Source organism: Gorilla gorilla, chromosome 14 (assembly GCF_029281585.2).
Source record: "Gorilla gorilla gorilla isolate KB3781 chromosome 14, NHGRI_mGorGor1-v2.1_pri, whole genome shotgun sequence".
NCBI lineage: Eukaryota > Metazoa > Chordata > Mammalia > Primates > Hominidae > Gorilla > Gorilla gorilla.
Window position 1 is genome coordinate 120,825,207 of NC_073238.2, and position 18,020 is coordinate 120,843,226.

Sequence of the window (18,020 nt, forward strand, 5' to 3'; positions counted from 1 at the left end):
TAAAAGAAGAGGAACTATTCTCAAGAGCCTATAGTTTTAAAAATCTGCGCCCTTCAATTCTGATTTAGATTTAAATGTAGCTCCTGGTGTGAATCTTATTTTAAATTTCGTGAAAATTGGAATTGGAAACGGCACGTGCACCGGACGGTGATGATGCTGCCCATGACTTTCCCTCTTCTCCTTGCTGTAGTCCACCCCAGCGCTTCTTGTAGGGTGTTCCCTGGACCAGCAGCCTCAGCATCAACTGGGAACTGCTTAGAAATGCAAAGCCTTGGCCCTACACCATGAGCACAAAATTGGAAAGGCTGGGGCGGGACCCAGTAGTCTTGCTTTAATCACATAGAGCGGCTCTCTACTCTGATTCAATGTGTGACTTCAATGCACACTCAGTCTGAGAACCACCATTCTAGCTTTGAATACTTTAGTAAATATCAGGACTTTAAAAGAATAAGGAAAAATCAAACGAGAGCAGTTACAATAATTCTTTGGCTCTTAGGTGAAGGCGTGGCCATCTTTATGTATACTAGGTAATAGCTGGTTAAAATTAGAGTTTAACTGAAATCATCTGCTTGTTTTCACTTAGCTAAAGAATTCCTGACCCACATGATCTCGGGCTGCAAAATTAATATTCTGGAAAAGTCAACTGACATTATTTGCAAAGGCTCAGAACACTTTCTGATAGGTTTATTTTAAATCCATTGACCTGTTTTATCTGACTAGATAGACCAAACAAACATGAAATAATTGAACTTCCTCCAGTGCCACTTTCTAGCATCCCTTCTCTCAAACCCTGGAGTAAATACACGGATATACATAATTTTATATAAAGATCAAACTCCAATTAAACACAATGAGATTTCTTGTCTCAGTGTCATAGTTGCACACTTCATAGAGAGGAAGTAAGACAAAGGTCCTCAGAAAATAAAAAAATGTGAATGACATAAAAAGGAGTAATTTAATATCATGTTAACTCATTCTATATGATACCAGGTAATGCCGCATCATGGCAACGACACGGTGTAAAGTATTCCCATATGATTTTGGAACCATTAATATGAGAATTCCATATTTCACAACATCAACAAACCAGATGAACCTCATTCACTTAAAGTAGAGAACAGTGGAAAGAACAAATGTCTTGTGAAGAGTGGAAATGAGAACAATGTGTCTGAGGTTAAACAGTGGAAAGAAGTTGCGGATGTTGTGCGTGAAGTAATTATTTCTACAGTGCCATTTCTGCATTTAGTTTATGAGCATGTCAGGGTGTACGATCCAGGCATACTTGAAGAAAAGAAATGCCAATCCACATGACGTGTGGAGAAAGTCACTGCAGAAATAGCAAGTTCCATAAAAGCCTTATTAAAATTGAATCTCTGAAAAAACAAAGCTTATCTGGCCAGAGTATACATATATGAGATGTGCCTGTGACTTATTTAAGCCCACTATGAGCTTTTATGAATGAAATATTTCTTCAACTATTTGATAATCTAAAGGGATTAGGAGATAGGAATTTATATAAAAACCAAACCAAACCAAACCAAAAAAACCTCATACCATTTAAATTGCTACCACGATGAACAACAGTGTCCTAATTTTTATCTAGGCTGATTTTACACGTTCTGGATAGTTATTGTGTAGGCAAATGATGTGTCAGATGCTGTATTAAAGTTAAAAGTCTCTGTTTTTAACCTCACATAAATTTCCAAAATAATGGGCAAAAGTATGAAGACTCATTAGGCACTTAATCTTACAGAGAGAATATAATAACATTACAAAAGTAAAACAAGTCTAGAATTATTTGCACATTAAAAATTAAGGAACTGTGACTCGGACAGGTCTAGTGATTTATTCAAAGTCACAAAACCACATATAGTTGGATTTAGGACATTGCCACTCAATCTAGTACCCATTCTTAGTAGGTGGTAGATTTGATAGAGACGGGTCCATACTGTTCCGTTCCAAGGGATATTTAGGACACAGCTCATAGGGAGGTAAACTGTTGAAGGCCAACTCCTTTCAGACTGGCCTCTTCAAGAGACCCATGGAAGTCATTATGGACTAGTGCTTAGGCATTCAATATGGGTCAAGGTGTGAGCTTGCAGCTGAAACCAGTTTCTGCCACAAGTCCTTGGCTCCAGTATCCTGATCACACCAGTAGAGGGAATGGGGCAGCTCAAGTGACACTGTCCAGTGTGGGGATCCTGGCTGCAGAATCTCAGGGCTGGAGTGCGACATCTGGCCACACTAGGTATCCAGACACTGGCCTAGAGAGTAGTGTGCAACAAGCCCCTGAACTCTGCTTTTCCACTCTCCCTATTTGGAGAATTCACCCGCACATATACACATAATCCAGAATGCCCAGCATGTGGCTGCTTGCTCCTTCACACTATGGCTTCGTGACAATATCATTCCTGTGACGCTGCCATCACTCAAACACTTCCATGTTTGAAATTCCTTCTGTGAATCATTTTCTAAGCTTTTCTTTGGAATTTTGTCATTGGTAAACAATCTTCAGACTTTGTATGTGGCCTTCATTTCTGGATGGGGGGAAAAGGCAATGGCTATTCAGAGCCAAGTTTGGTGAATAAGGGTGAATAATCCACCTGCATAATGTTATTTGGTCAAAATAAGTGCTGTGCCCAGAAGAAATAGATGGATTATGTTTTTAGTTCCTAAACTGACTCCGACAGTAATTCCAAGAGAAGAGTTGTAAGCACATTTGAGTAACATCAATCATTAAACAAATTCGTAATATTAAGGAAGGTATTTGAAGAATAGTACTTATCGTCTGAATAAGTTTTAGGGTTTTGTTAAAAAAATGTAATAGATTCTATCCATATTGCAAAGGCACAACACACGTAATCGCTCAACTCGTGTCTTCAACTCAATCATTCATGTCCTCCTCATCCCCCTAGGAGAAGTTCTATACACATACCTGCTTAGCAAACTGAAAAATTTGAAACCTTGAAACGTTAAAGTAAGACTCAACATAGTGTTTCTATGCCAAAAAAAGAAGTACATTAGGAATATTACTCTTACTGAGTCAAAATGTTTAACAAATCCAGATAATACCCTCTGAATCAGTGCCTCAGTAAATCCAAATGCACGCATGTGACAACACAGTCAATAGTATTAGGTTGGTACAAAAGTAATTGTGGTTTTTGCCATTACTTTTGTACCATGTTAATATTTATAAGGGATTGTCAATCAGTCATTTGTTGAGCTACATTGCACACTGAGGTTGATGAAGCGAGCTGGTTGACCTGTTGCCTGGTGATGGCTGAGCGAGAGGACGTCAGCATGTCTTTGCATCTGGGGTTCCCAGATCAGAGCCCTGAAAAGCAGCCACAGTTGTTCCTGACCCAGTTGTTCCCAAGTTCTCCATTGCGTTTTCCCTTCTGTGGTTTTCAAAGAAACTGAACCGGGAGGAACTGATAACAAGAATGAGAAGACACAGGCAAGACACCACATATTGCACACGTGGATTGCAGTATGGTTAATAACAATAACAAAAGTCACCTGAATCAAAAGTGGTATTAACAGAAGTGGCTAAATATCAGACATCAACTAAGTAAATATAGTAAATATTAAGATTCCCTTTCTCAGGGAAATAAAACATAGAGAAATAGAGAAAGCTTAATGGAATTTAAGTTCTAGCACCTTCAAAATCCCTAACCTACCAATTAATATTCAACGATGCCTTCCTCATTCTTTCTTTTTTCTAATTTCTTTCATATCATTTTTACATTTTACTTTCTCTTCATAAAAATTTCCATGTCTATTTTGTATATATCAAAACCATTTATCATTTAGTTTGTGGTATTTTTGCACCTTCTCTTTTCACAGTAATATAATACCTCTCTCTGTATATTTGTACCTTTATCAGTTAAAATTATACATACTAATTAAATACAATTTTATATAGGTCAATATAATAAAATTATATGAATATGCATATATATATATATATAACTGTGTCAATTAAAAACACATAATTACTCTCAGAAATGCTGATACTCATGCTAAATTGTTCCTTCTCACTCATCCTCTGCAGATGGCGGCCATCAATGTTGATTCAGAAGTGAAGCCAAAACATAATTTCCTGGCACTATTCTGGAAGCAAAATAAGTGAGATAAAGTAAAAATGACTACATAGCCAATTAGAAAAAGCAACTACCACCTCCACTCCAAAAAAGTCATGTAAATAACTTCTAGTCTGTGACTTGTCTTCACCATTCTGTGCACTGGCTTTAAAGGAGCGTTTTACACTCAAATTAAATATTCTCTTTGCGCAAAACTCTATGATTTTAATTTCTAAACATGCATCTTAAAGCAAAGAACTTTACTTTGCTGATTTGTTTTTTCTGTATGAGATCTTAAAATGTCTATTTTTCATAAACTGATAAAAATTAATCCTCCATGAAATTAAAAAGATTCAGTCACACACCATTATAATACTGAATCTTCTTTTTTTTCTCATTTTTATTTCTACTTGGTCCTTCTTTAAATTTGTAATACGTCTTTTTCCAAGATATTATTTGATTCTAAACCCATACACTGATATCAAAATTAATTACTTAACAAAATCCCAAGAATGAATCTTACATCCTTAAGGAGAAGAACATTAATCTGACTCAGACTGACTGAATTTAAAATTTATTTGCAGTTAACATAAAACATTCAGTTTTAAGATCATTGTTACATTTTCAAACAGGCAAATCTTGAAAGACTTGCCTAGATTTGCTCTCAGCATAATTTATATTTTTTTCTCTAAGAAATAGAGTTTAGCTTCCACTTAAAATGCATGATGTACATATCTGCCATATTTTGTTTTATTTTAGAGAGCTAAATTCTACATTAAGTAGAATATGCAGTTTTAGATTAAAAAAACAGAAAACCTTTTAAATGACTTGGTCTCTTTTTTTATGTCCTTTCAACAAAGTGGGCTTTAGTCAGTGGGATGAAAGTAGTAAAAAAAAAAAAAAATTTAAGAAAGGAAGAAATAAAAATGTTAAAAGGACAAGGTGAATTAAAATCATGGTAGCACAAGTTCGTGGTCTACAGGGTAAAATGTGAAGACAAGGCCAGGCGTGGGGACTCACGCCTCTAATCCCAGCACTTTGCGAGGCTGAGGTCAGGAGTTTGCGACCAGCCTGACCAACATGGTGAAACCCCATATCTACTAAAAGTACAAAAATTAGCCGGGCATTGTGGTGCGTGCCTTTAATGACAGTTACTTGGGAGGCTGAGGCAGGAGAACTGTTGAAACTGGGAGGTGGATGTTGCAGTCAGCTGAGATTTTGCCACTGCTCTCAAGCCTGGGTGACAGAGCAAGACTCTGCCTTTGGGAAAAAAAATTGAAGATGATCACAGTCATACACGTTACAGGACAGTCTTCCCTACTATTTGACAAAGGCATAAGAAGCCCTCCATTGTCAGTTTTCTGTAAGGTTAGATTTGAATCAGAGATCTAACTTTCTATGACCATGTTACCCTGAATTCATTGCATCAGGTTTTAGTGGTCACCATAGGAAGCAGAATCTTGAGAGAGTGGAACCTAGAGCAGGCACCTTGTTGATGGGGTTGAAAAAGAAACAAAGAAATTGGAAATATGTGGAGTTTACGTCCAGAGGGGAGAGAGGAAGAATGACTATGTAAGGAGAAACATAATTGGTCAGTGCATTAAAGAAAAATTTCATCAGATGACCATTTTTTCCCAAGGCCAAGTCAAGAGAAGTCATGATTCAGCACAGAGAGTAAGGCTGGAAAAGACTTACAAGAAATGAGAATTATTTGAGTTGCTCATTCCAGTGTCTTGGCCTTTTTCATAGCCATTTTTGCTATTTTCCTATCCTTGCATTTCTCTCCTTTTCTTAACATACTTTTGACAAGACAAAAAAACAAAATGACCTGCAGTCAAATCACTGTTTCAAGTAAGAAAGTATAGAATGATAACAATATTTTAGATATATTGGTTTCAATAAAATATATTATACAAATTTTTTAAAAAAGAAAGTATAGAGAAATCTCTTCTAGCAAATAGTCGACTTCCTTTTTTAATTCCTTAGGATAGGCCCAAACATACTAAGTTCAATGTCTGTCTGGGACATACCATATTTACTCGTGCAGTTCTTAAGTTCATAAGGGATTCCCAATCACAGCTACTGAAATCTTGCCCATTCCTTCCCACCTGTCAGTGGTTTTAAACCTTGGAAAAATTGGGGCGGGGGTGGGAGAATTTCAAAAGAGAAAACAGAAAAATCAAAGAGAACAAAAGAGGAAGGGAAGCTGAGAAGAGAAACGTCAGAATGGGAGAGTGGGTATCTGTGGGAGACACTGCATTCACTCAGGAGGAAGGAAGAAGAACGGACATCACCAAAAATCTATCAGCGAGGCTCTCTCATTTCTTCTCTCCTTTCGTTCGTTCCAAACGTCACACAGGGAGCACGGATCCAAAGTACTTCCATTTTTTTCTCACAGTAGAATAACTTCATAGAATAAAATTCTACACTGTTACAATGAAATCCAGCACAAATTATTTTATTTTGTGACTAACGTTTGAAATGATCCCAAGAAGATAACTTCAGCCAGAGAAGAGATCTCCCTCTCCAATCTTGGATCTGGGAAAAGCACCTACCCTTTTGGCTCAAGATAGGACATAAGAATGGAGGTTTTTAAACTCTCCTTCTCAGTTTTTCCTTTTCTATATTTCCTGGAACAATTCCTGGGACTAGACATTTGAAAAGGTGAGATAAATTATACCAACCTTTTCAGGATCACATATCTACCGTATGTACAAATAATAAACTCATCTGTCATGTTTAAAGCATTCCAATAACTAAGGGTTTGCAATGTCTGACTGGGATGATTCAGAAAATACATGTCTTCCACAACTATTTTTATGGATCCCTAATTTGGATTGTTATAGCTCATCTCCCTCTTCTGATTCTTTTAAACTACATCCAAGCCACATAAAATAATATATTCTACCAGACATTCCTTATTTCCTTCAACACCTTCACTGAATTAAAATCAGAAGCTAAAGAATGCAATGTTTCTTTTCTGTACCCTAGGCATAATTCCAGTTTTGACTCATATGTATATAAAGTACGTAAGCATCTTGATTCTTCCAGATCATTTCCTGACCTAACTTCTTTGAAAACTACATAGAAGAGGTAAAAGAACAGTATTGACCCTTTTATTCTACATGGTAGGGCCCTTCAGAAGTCTAAACAGTCTTTTCTGCAGTTTGTGGTGAAGATTCCTCCTTAATTGCGGTCCTTAAAAACATCTATCAGAAGACTAATAGTTTTGTTAATTGAATTTTTTTCTTTATTCATCTATGTTTCCAATAAATATTTTGTCACTATTATAGTTAGAGAGCCTTTGACCACTTAATGTCCAAAAACCAGTCCAAGCCTGTCTTCAAAGCATTCCAACAGTATCATAATCTACACAATTATGTCTACAAAAATTGGGTTTAAAAACCACTACATTTTAGGTGACTTCTTTTTTTACATTTTTATTTATATTTTAAGTTCCGGTACACGTGCAGGATGTGGAGGTTTGTTACTTAGGTAAACGTGTGCTATGGTGGTTTGCTGCACCTATCAACCCATCACCTAGGTATTAAGCCCAGCATGCATTAGCTATTTTTCCTAATGCTCTCCCTCCCCCCACCCTACCCCCGACAAGCCCCAGTGTGCATTTTTCCCCTACCTGTGTCCATGTGTTCTCATTGTTCAGCTCCCACTTATAAGTGAGAACATACAGTGTTTGGTTTTCTGTTCCTGCTTTAGTTTGCTAAGGATAATGGCTTCTGGCTCCATCCATGTCCCTGCAAAGGACATGATCTCATTCCTTTTTATGGCTGCATAGTATTCCATCATGTATATGTACCACAAACAACCCCATTAAAAAGTGGGCAAAGGACATGAACAGATACTTCTCAAAAGAAGACATTCACACGACCAACAAACATATTAAAAAAAAAGCTCAACATTACTGGTCATTAGAGAAATGCAAATCAAAACCAAAATGAGATACCATCTCATGCCAGTCAGAATGGCAATTATTAAAAACTCAAGAAACAACAGACGCTGACAAGGTTGTGAAGAAATAGAAACATTTTTATACTGTTGGTGGGAATGCTAATTAGTTCAACCATTGTGGAAGATGGCGTGGTGATTCCTCTAAGATCTAGAACCAGAAATACCACTTGACTTAGCAATCTCATTACTGGGTATGTACCCAAAGGAATATAAATCATTCTATTACAAAGATACATGCACACGTATGTTCATAGGTGACTTCTTTTTTAATGAAAACTGGGATATGTGTATGAATTTCAATAATGGAATGGAGCTAGGGAGCACCTGAGAAGCTTTAGGATGAAAGTAGGGCAAATAAATTTACAGGGTTGAATACAGAATAAGGTAGTTTATGTTATAAAAATAAGAGTTATATGGAATATGCCTGTTCAAACTGTATGTAACCCTTCCTCCACCGTCAGAAGGGTATGCTGTCCTATTCCTCATTTAATCCCAGGTACACAATCAGGAGAATGCTCTTATAATCAGGATAAGCCTGTAATGAACAGTCTCCTAGCTATTTACTTGAAATCTGTAGCTCATTCTTTGTTTTCAGGCAAAAACACATAATAGCAATCAACTTTTGAAGGAAATAGGAGATCCAAGACAATGCAAGCATTTGAATCTCAATTTGGACATCTCTGGATTGTGATCCAGTTAAATAATGCCTCCCACTGTAGTTCCTCAGTCCACTGAAAAGTCAAGCCCCAAATGGCTGAATGAAAATCTGAAAGGCTTGGAGAAAATAAATGGACTGTCTGCTTTTCATTATGCTCCAGTCTCAGGATGAGGATACATCTGGTTTTCTGATTACACTTTCCTGTAGTAAAGAAAATTTTAGCCTAGCAGGTCAAACCAGCTGATGACTAGCCAGCTCCAATTACTGACCTGACCTGCTTCTAACCTCAAAGGGGAAAAAAGAAAACCCTCTTTACTCATTCTTAGAAACCGAAATATGGGTGTAGAAGGTTGTTGGTTTTTTTCCCTTGATTAATTAAAGTTGCTTATTCAAATTGTGCTTTAGTACATAGTCTTTAATTATAAACAAAATAATGCCTGACTTCCTTTATAAAACAACACTCAAAGGAAAAGAGAAAGAAAGGCTAGACTCTTTTATTCTTGTAATAAAAAACAACAAAAGCACAGCAATTTCAATATGGCATTTGGAACTTGATTTGTTCTATTTAATGAATAAAAGATAATAGTATTTCTCAAAGGAGACAGTGTCTATTTAGATAAGGCTTTTCAAACACTTTTTTGTTTGTTTGTTTTTGTTTTTGTTTTTTGTAAACGGGCATCATTCTAAGAGCCATTTCCAACTTACAAATAAATATCACCATGGGTTTCAACTAACTCAACTAACTCAACCAGCTTTGCTGGTATATTCCGAAATATGTTCACCAGATCTACCTATAGCTCCACCTGAAAAAATTCCGCACCGCTTCCCAATTTATGAAGGGATTGCACAATAATTTAACACAAATTCTGTCAAGCAATTTAAAGCAACAGGAAAAATCCTTAGCTCCATGTTGAGAGCAAGCTAATTCAAGCCAATCGCTTGCAGGAGAATGCACATAAACCCGCCACTTCTGTTTGCACGTTATGATTTGAAATGTAGTTTGTTTCTTAGGTGAATGTAGCTTTTGTATTAGGTTGAACCATCTGAAATTGCCAATATTTGACTTTTTGAACCTATGAAAATGACAATTTCAGATGGCTCAAACCAATTTTAAAAAGATACTGTATGTAATGGAATAATTATATTCAGTATGTCTAAATAGTCATTTCTTTAAGTCTGTAACCAGACTTTTAAAGATAATTATTTTCCAACTTAGTGGGATGATGAATCACCAGCAACATTCCTAAACTCTATTGATATGAAGAAACAGTCTCTGCAGTGTGTTTCTGCAACGATACTTTACAAAAAAGCAAACTTCATCCCTCACTTCAGAAGAAATACACAAATATTCATTTTGATTTACATTTTGTACCATCCTTGTAAAGCAGGTAGTGGTTTGCCCATTTTAGCCATAAACTAATTAAGAGAGAGAATATAAGTAACAGGGCAAGAATTACTCTGAGTCTGCTTCCAAATCCATCCCCAGAACCTGGACTTAACTCTCTTCTTTGGAGTATTTAAATCTCACTCAGCAAATGAATGCTGATTCTCTGGACACTTTTAATGAGTATAGATCTGAATAGTCCATAGGTGCTTGCTTTAAAGGCTTTTAATTAAATCATGCAAGTAAAAATACAAATAAAAAGTATGTGTGCATTCATGTTATCATGTCTGATTGCTTCTCCTCTTTTTTATTCCATATGCTAATGAACATATTTAAGTTTCAATCAACATTTTTGCTGAATTTTATGTGTCAAACTCGTCAATGGCTTCTGTTAAGTCTGAAAAGTTACTGGGTTAGGAAGAACATTGCATATTAACTAGAATCTGAAAAATCAGTAGAAGAATATTAACGGATCTAATAAACATAATGAACAGCATAGCCTTATAGAATGGTTGGCAAAAACATACACTGCAGAGGACCACGCAACATTCTCTTTAACGTGTGCACATTGAGCACATGATTGCAAAGCTCACTTCTCTTTCACTTAAGGTGAAGATGCTTCCGCTGAACCTCCTATCTGACAGCATTCCCACAGCCGAGCAAACGTTTATAATTAAAAGTTTTTAGCATGCCAAGGCAGGAAGTTGCTCTCTGGGCTGCGCTCCTGCTTTTCATTCTGTTCATTTGCCGGTTTTAAAACGACGTCCTTTCCATTTTGCCGCCTGCAGTGCAATTCAGAGCTGACCTCTTTGTCCCTCTGTGTCCCCCCACGCAAAACAAACTGCACCCACACATTGCTCAGCTGCTCGTCTGCAACCATAAACTACTTTCCCACCCGAGGGAGGAATGTCCCTTTTGTTTTAAAGAAACTGAAATGTTGAATGTTTTCAACCAACTCTACATCCTTTCGTGCTTTTGGTATTGTGTCTACCAGAGGCTGATGGTTCAATACAGTCTTGGTAACAATTATAATCTATCAAAAATAACAATATCAGCAACCATAAATGCTCAGAGGAAATCATAAAACACTACCGGCCTTGCGTGCTCAACAGATAAGCATGCCCACTCTAATCCCAGCTTTAAGCATCAGCATTTTCCCCTCTAGCGCTCTCCATTTTAGGACAAGGCTTCTTAAAGAGCTCGCTGCACTCCCTGCCTCACATCCTCACCCTCCCAAGAGTCTCCTTATCCCACTGCCTTCTGACAGGCCCTGCCACCATCCTTGTTTTAGGGATTCCCAGTGACCTCTATGTAGCCCAACCCAATGGCTCTAAGAAAGTTACCTACTGTCTTTCTTTGACACTGATGAGAATACCACTCCTGAAACTGCCTTAACCAGAACCCCTGACACTATTTTTTTCTTTTCTTTTTTTTTTTCTTTGAGACAGGGTCTTGCTCTGTCACTTGGGCCGGAGTGCAGTGGAGCAATCACAGCTTACTGTAGACTCAACCTTCTGGGCTGAAGCAATCCTCCCACATCAGCCTCCCAGGTAGCTGGGAGCACAAGTGCATGACACCACTGCCGGCCAATTATTTCTATTTTTTCTAAAGTCAGGTTCTCACTATGTTTCCTAGGCTGGTCTCAAACTCCAGGGCTCAAGTGATCCTCCCACCTCAGCCTCCCAAAGTGTAGGGATTACAGGTGTGTGCCACTGCACCTGGCCAGCTTTTCGATTGCCTTTTTTTTTTTTTCCTATCAGTCCTCAGTTTCCTGCATGGCCCCGCCTGGCCTGCCTGCTCCTTGAGTTTTGGTGTTCCTAAGATTCCTGACACGGAATCTCCTTCCTTTTACATGTATTCAATTACTCTGAGCATTCTCAAGGTCAACCACAGTGTCCTTCCCCTCCCCAGAACTTCTTCTCTTCCTGACCAGATGACCCACAGGTAGCACTGCCAAGCCCAAACCTAAATTCACCATCTTTCTCAGCATGGATTTCTTATTTCACATGAAGACACCAGTATCCACTCAGCATCTTAAGCCAAAAACATCAGCATTGTTTCTGACTGTCCCCTCTTCCTCACTCATTACAGTGAATTTGTTAAAGGCCTGTCATTTCTACCTTCAAAATGTCTTCAAACATCCTCAACCATCTCATCATGGAACTAGGACTGACTGTCCTAGTTCCAAGCTATACTCCACACGACTGTGTGAAGGGCGTAGCATGCAATGCAACCATGCTGCCACCCTATTATCACCCCTCAATGGCTCTCCCCTGGTGCTGGAGATGGTTCAATATCTTTTCCACCTACTCCAGGCTTTTCACCATCATATCCCTCAACTCGATTCAAAGCCTTCTTTCTCATGACTCTCGCATGGATCTAAACCCCAGCTATCCTAACTGTGCCATACCCCAATCATTCCAGGATGATGCTTGCTTCTGTGAATTTGCATATGAGGTTCCCTCCACTAGAAAACTCACCTCTCTTCATCTGCCAGATTAATTCCTCCCCAGCCTTCAAGCATCAACGGAGAGGACACTTTATTCAGGGAGTTTCCCACACACAGCCCACATCCATCCACCATTGTCAAGGCTGGATGCTTCCTTCTCTGAGCTATGAGAGAGCACTGTGTGTGAGAGCTTTATTTTTGGACTTATTTTATAGAATTGTAACTGTGAGCGATATGCTCCCACTAGACCAGGGTTTCTCAACACTGGAATTATTGGCAATAGGACTGGATAATTATTTGTCATGTGGACTTCTCCTGTGCCTTGTAGGATGCCAGTAAAAACTTCCCCCAACCCAAGTCATGACAATCACAAATATCTTGGGACATTGCCCAATGCCCCCGGGATAATCACCCCCAGCTGAGAAACTCGGCTGCAGACTGTAGGTTTGTTTCTCTTACCTTATCATCCTTAATATCAAGCACAGGATGTGGAAATGCAAATGCTCAATGCATGTTTATTGAATAATGTTTATTGAATACATAATGAGGTAATGTTCTATGCCTTAAGAATCAGCTACTTGAAAACATAAATCTCAAAGTGGCACTTTGAAATAACTATGAATAGGTTATTCTTTATGTATGTATTATAGACTCATGAAAGGAAATAAAATGATGATGGTATCTTAGTTGATTTGCAAAAGATGACTCAGAGTTTCTGCTCTAAAAGGACAATAACTCATTATATAAACTAATAATAATAAAGGACATTTCTTTATGGGAGTATGTTATTTATTTTGTGGGAAAATGGGCAATTAGAATCAGGATATTTCAGTATGTCATTTCCATTTTCATGCAAAGGAAAGAACACCTTAGCTGAACGTATTATGTTTCAATTGATATTTTTTCCTGCATTCAGTTAACATTAAATCTGGCTAAAGCAAAGAACTCCAAAGATAATGTGTCACACTTGGCATACATTCTCTGCACAACGTTATAACCAATCATTGGCCATGACCCTTATGTTTTACAAGATCTGTGCTTGATTAAATCTTCATTTTAAATCTTAAATGAAGCCCACCAATTTTAAATCTCTTTCCTCTTCATCCAAACCACACAGCCAATTACATATACATTTTCCTTCAAAAGCCTCATCTCTCAAAAGAATCCTGCCTTCCTTTATCCAAAAATTATGATGAGAGGCAAAGAAACATGAGTTTGATTCTCTTCTGAGAGAACTACCACGTAATTAAAAGTTTCATGAATAAAGTATCCACCTATTAGTTTGGGACAAAGTTTGGCTTCAAGCAAAGACCCAAATTAAATTAAAACCCACAGGTAATTGGTAGTAAATGTGTATTTATTGAATCTTATCCCTGGTTTTGATTCTCTATGATCAATGATAACATTCGTTTATGTTCTTTAGAACGGATTAACCAATTAAACCAAGCCCCCACCCCCCACCCCGCCCAACTTTTTTTTTCAGTTTCTCAACTGAAAGTTTTTTGAAATAAAGTTCTGTATGGTCTAGTGGAACACAGTAATATAAAGCTGTCTAATTTAGACATTGGTTAACCACTACTCAGAGAAGATCAAAGCAGTCACTATGAGGCTCTGACACTTTGAGGGTGTGTGTAGTTTTCAAACATCATTAATAGTTTCAAGTTTGAGGCATATAAAGTTTCAAGCTTTTAAAATCATACATTTATTCCTCTAGTAAAGAATAATTTATTGCCCGTCATGGTGGCTCACACCTGTAATCTCAGCACTTTGGGAGGTTGAGGAGGAAGAGTCACTTGTACTCAGGAGTCTGAGAACAAACTCCCAGCCTGGGCACCATAGGGAGACCCTATCACTACTAAAAATAAAGAAGAATGAGCTAGGCATGGTGGTACACCCCTGCAGTCCCAGCAACTCAGAAGGCTGAGGCGGGAGGATCACTTGAGCCTGGGAGATGGGGGCTTCGCCGTGTGCCATGATTGTGCCACTGCACTCCAGCCTGGGAAACAGAGTGAGACCCTGTCTCAACAACAAAAAAAATAGTTTCTTTTTAGCATTCGTGATCATAATATCACCTTAAAAAGTAACTTAAATGTCAGGTTTAATTTTATTCAAATAAGTAGGAATCTTATAAAAGAAGATTGAAAGACCTCTCACATTTTGATAATTCTTCTGCAATAAACAAACAACATTGACATAGCAATTGACTTGGGAGACAGAGATAGATGTATTATAAAATGTAAAACTTGAAAGTTAGGACAAGTAGAAAAGTAAAGAAAGGATCTGAAGAAATCCAAAACATAAATGAGCTATTTAATAAAATTTAAAAATAATGAAAGTACTTGCACTTGATAAAATAAAAAAAGCATGTAATTTCATCTCTGTGTATTTCAGAGGCAATAGCAAGATCCATGAAACCCTCAAGTTCAAGCACTTCTTATAAGGTTATCAAGACTTCGCTGGGATGTGGCCCACACTGAGCAGCTTTCTCCAACACTGTTCCCTTGCCCCATTGTGCTGGGGTTATATTCTATTCCTATGCATGTCCATGCCATCTGCATGTCTCGAATACCACTCATCACACTACAGCACTTGGAACACTGAAACTGTGCTTGAGACCTGAATGTGATCCTCCACAGGCAGGTCAGTTTGAGGAACCCACCTTTAAGCAGCACCTTTGACCTCTCCACCTGTCTCTGACAGCCCGTCTTGAAAATTCCTTTACCGCCACCAGGAACTACAGTCCCCCGGTCTCACCACTGCTCACTCCTCAGTCCCTGCAGCCCTCACTTGTCTCCTTCTTCAGCTCAGGTTCCAGCTCCTCTATGACAGGCACTTCTTTACATACACCCTTCCCTCGCTGTCCTCCTTCTTCTGACTTGGCCAAACCTCAACCCCAGGTCAATCCAAATTCCCGTTCTTTGCCAGGATAGTGAAGGCAAGTGGAGAAAACACACAAGGAAGGTGGCTGGTCTGAGTTTTCATTGACGACCACTAAGATCAAGGGGACCCTCAGTGCTGTCAGTATCCTCAACATTTCCCGGGCCCATCTCTTATCTCAACTCCTAAATGACAATTCTCACCTTCTCTGTCCTCAAATGCCTAACATTGCACCTCCTCCATCCTTTCAGTGCATCCTTGATTTCTATTTCAATGAGAAAATAAAACAAGCAGAAAAGTACTTCCACTTGCTATCAACCAAATTTACAACCCACTTCATCTGTGCCCACATACTTGCCTTCATTTTTGTAACAAAGGATGAGCATTTCTAGCAATGTGAGGCCAAGTCTTCCATGTGGGTCCCAGATTCCACACCTCTCACCTACTCAAAAACATCACCCTAGGAGGCCTTTTCTCTCCTGCATCATTGTTTCCCTACTAGACATTTTCTATCAGGAGAAAAATGCACAGGTATGGTATCAACCTAAAAACAAATCAAAACTCCAGCATTCCCACACTCCCTTCAGCTACTGGGTTATTTCCGTGATCGTTTTCACAGCAAATGTCTTTTTAGCATTCCTTGCTTTTCATCCATATCTCCCTGCTATCTAAATGGTCAAGAAAACCAGGACCCAGTCCTCAGGCCTCTTCTTCACCTACATTCACCCCCCATGAGGAGGCTCAGTGCCTTAAATACATCTATAAGACCAGCTTTCTTTCCATAATTCCAAACCTCTTGTCCAAGTGCCTATTTACACATCTCCTGGAGTCTCTAACAAGCAACTCAAATTTCATAAGTCAAAAATGAAACTCCCAATTTCCCCTGACACCCCAAAGTAACTCTTTCTCTTAATATGTCCCCATCTCAAGTGATTAGCAAGTACATCCCACCAGTTGCTCAAACCAAAAAAAAAGAATGCATACATATATACATTAATAGAGAGAGAGAAATCAGCTATTTGTTCTTTGATTATTTATGAGAATATCCCTATTCTTAGGAAATATGATATATTTAGGAGTGAAGAGCCATAATAAACGTAATTTATCCATTAATGATTCAGAATTACATGCATGTGTGTTCATCTGTGTCTGCATTGCATAAACACACATATATATGTATAGCTGTGTGTGTGTGTGTGTGTGTGTGTGTGTGTGTGTAGAGCTCTAGTGACAGAGAAATGATGAAGCAACTGGGGTAAAACATCCTCAGGTGAATCTAGGAAAGGGTATAACTGACGTTCCTTGAACTATTTTGGCAGCTTTTGTAAGTTTGAAATTATTTCCTTATAAAAACCATTTTAAAGAGGAATTACACCTGACTCCCCTCTCTCACCTGCACCCAGGTCATCAGGAAATCATGTTGACTCTGTTTTCAGGTGGAACCCAGGGTCTCGCCACTTCTTGTCATGTTCTCCACGATGACATCCTAGCCAGAGCCCCACTTTTGCAACAGATTCTCATCTGCCCTTCTTCCTCCTTCCCCTCCAGCAGTGAATGGGATTGCGTCCCTGCTGAAAGCCTGCCTGTGGCTCCTCACCTCACCCTGCCAAGGCCAAGGATCTCTTCTGGGCCTGGCAATGCCCTGTGTGATGGGCCTCCTCTCCTATGACTTACTCCAGGGCACTCACTGCCCGGGCACCTTCTGGAGCACACCAAGCTGAATCCCTCCCCGGGCACTTTGCCTTTGCTTTTCTCTTCCTGCCTAGAGTGGTCTTCCCCCAGGTGTCCACAGGGCTGCTCCTGCAATTCCCCAGGTCTCTACTCAAATGTTACCCCATCAGCACAGCTTCTTCTGATCAACCTCTCTAAAGACAAATCGGTCCTCCTGTCCCTCCCCAGGGCTCACCACTCCTCCCTTGCCTGCTTTATTCTTCTAAACTGGGGCTAGCAAACTTTTCCTTAAAGGGCCAGAAAGTAAATGTTTTCACCTTTGCAGGCCACATGGCTTCTGCATGCAATTATTCAAGGCTGTCACTATAGCGTATAAACGGCCATAGGTGATACATAAACAAATGAGCGTGGCTGTGTTCCAGTAAATCTATTTACATAAAAAGGTGGCAGGCCAGATTTTGCCAATAAGCCATAGTTTGTAGACCCCTGTTCCAAATAAAGGCTATTCCATGTTTACTTGCTATCTGGGTTCGGTTTTGTTGGTTTTTTCCGATCTCTCATTATGGAATCGAAGCTCCACTAGAGAATGCACACACTTTTCTTCACTACTGTAACTTCAGTGCTCACAAGAGCAATTGGCCATGAATTCAATATTCATTGGATGAATGAATGAATTCACCAACATGATACACTTTATTTCTACTATCCTTCATATGTCTCCTTCCTCCAACGCAATAGATACTCCTTCTGATCAATCCATCCCCTCAATATTGTTTGCTTATATTTTATTCTAACCAGACTTTGCTCTCCTTGATGGCAGAGGTGAGCTTATTCCCTTCCTTAGGTCCAATACGCATCAGACGACCTAACAGATAGAACCTACCCAACAGATTTGTATTGAATGAAGGATTCTATCAAGATAACAAGACC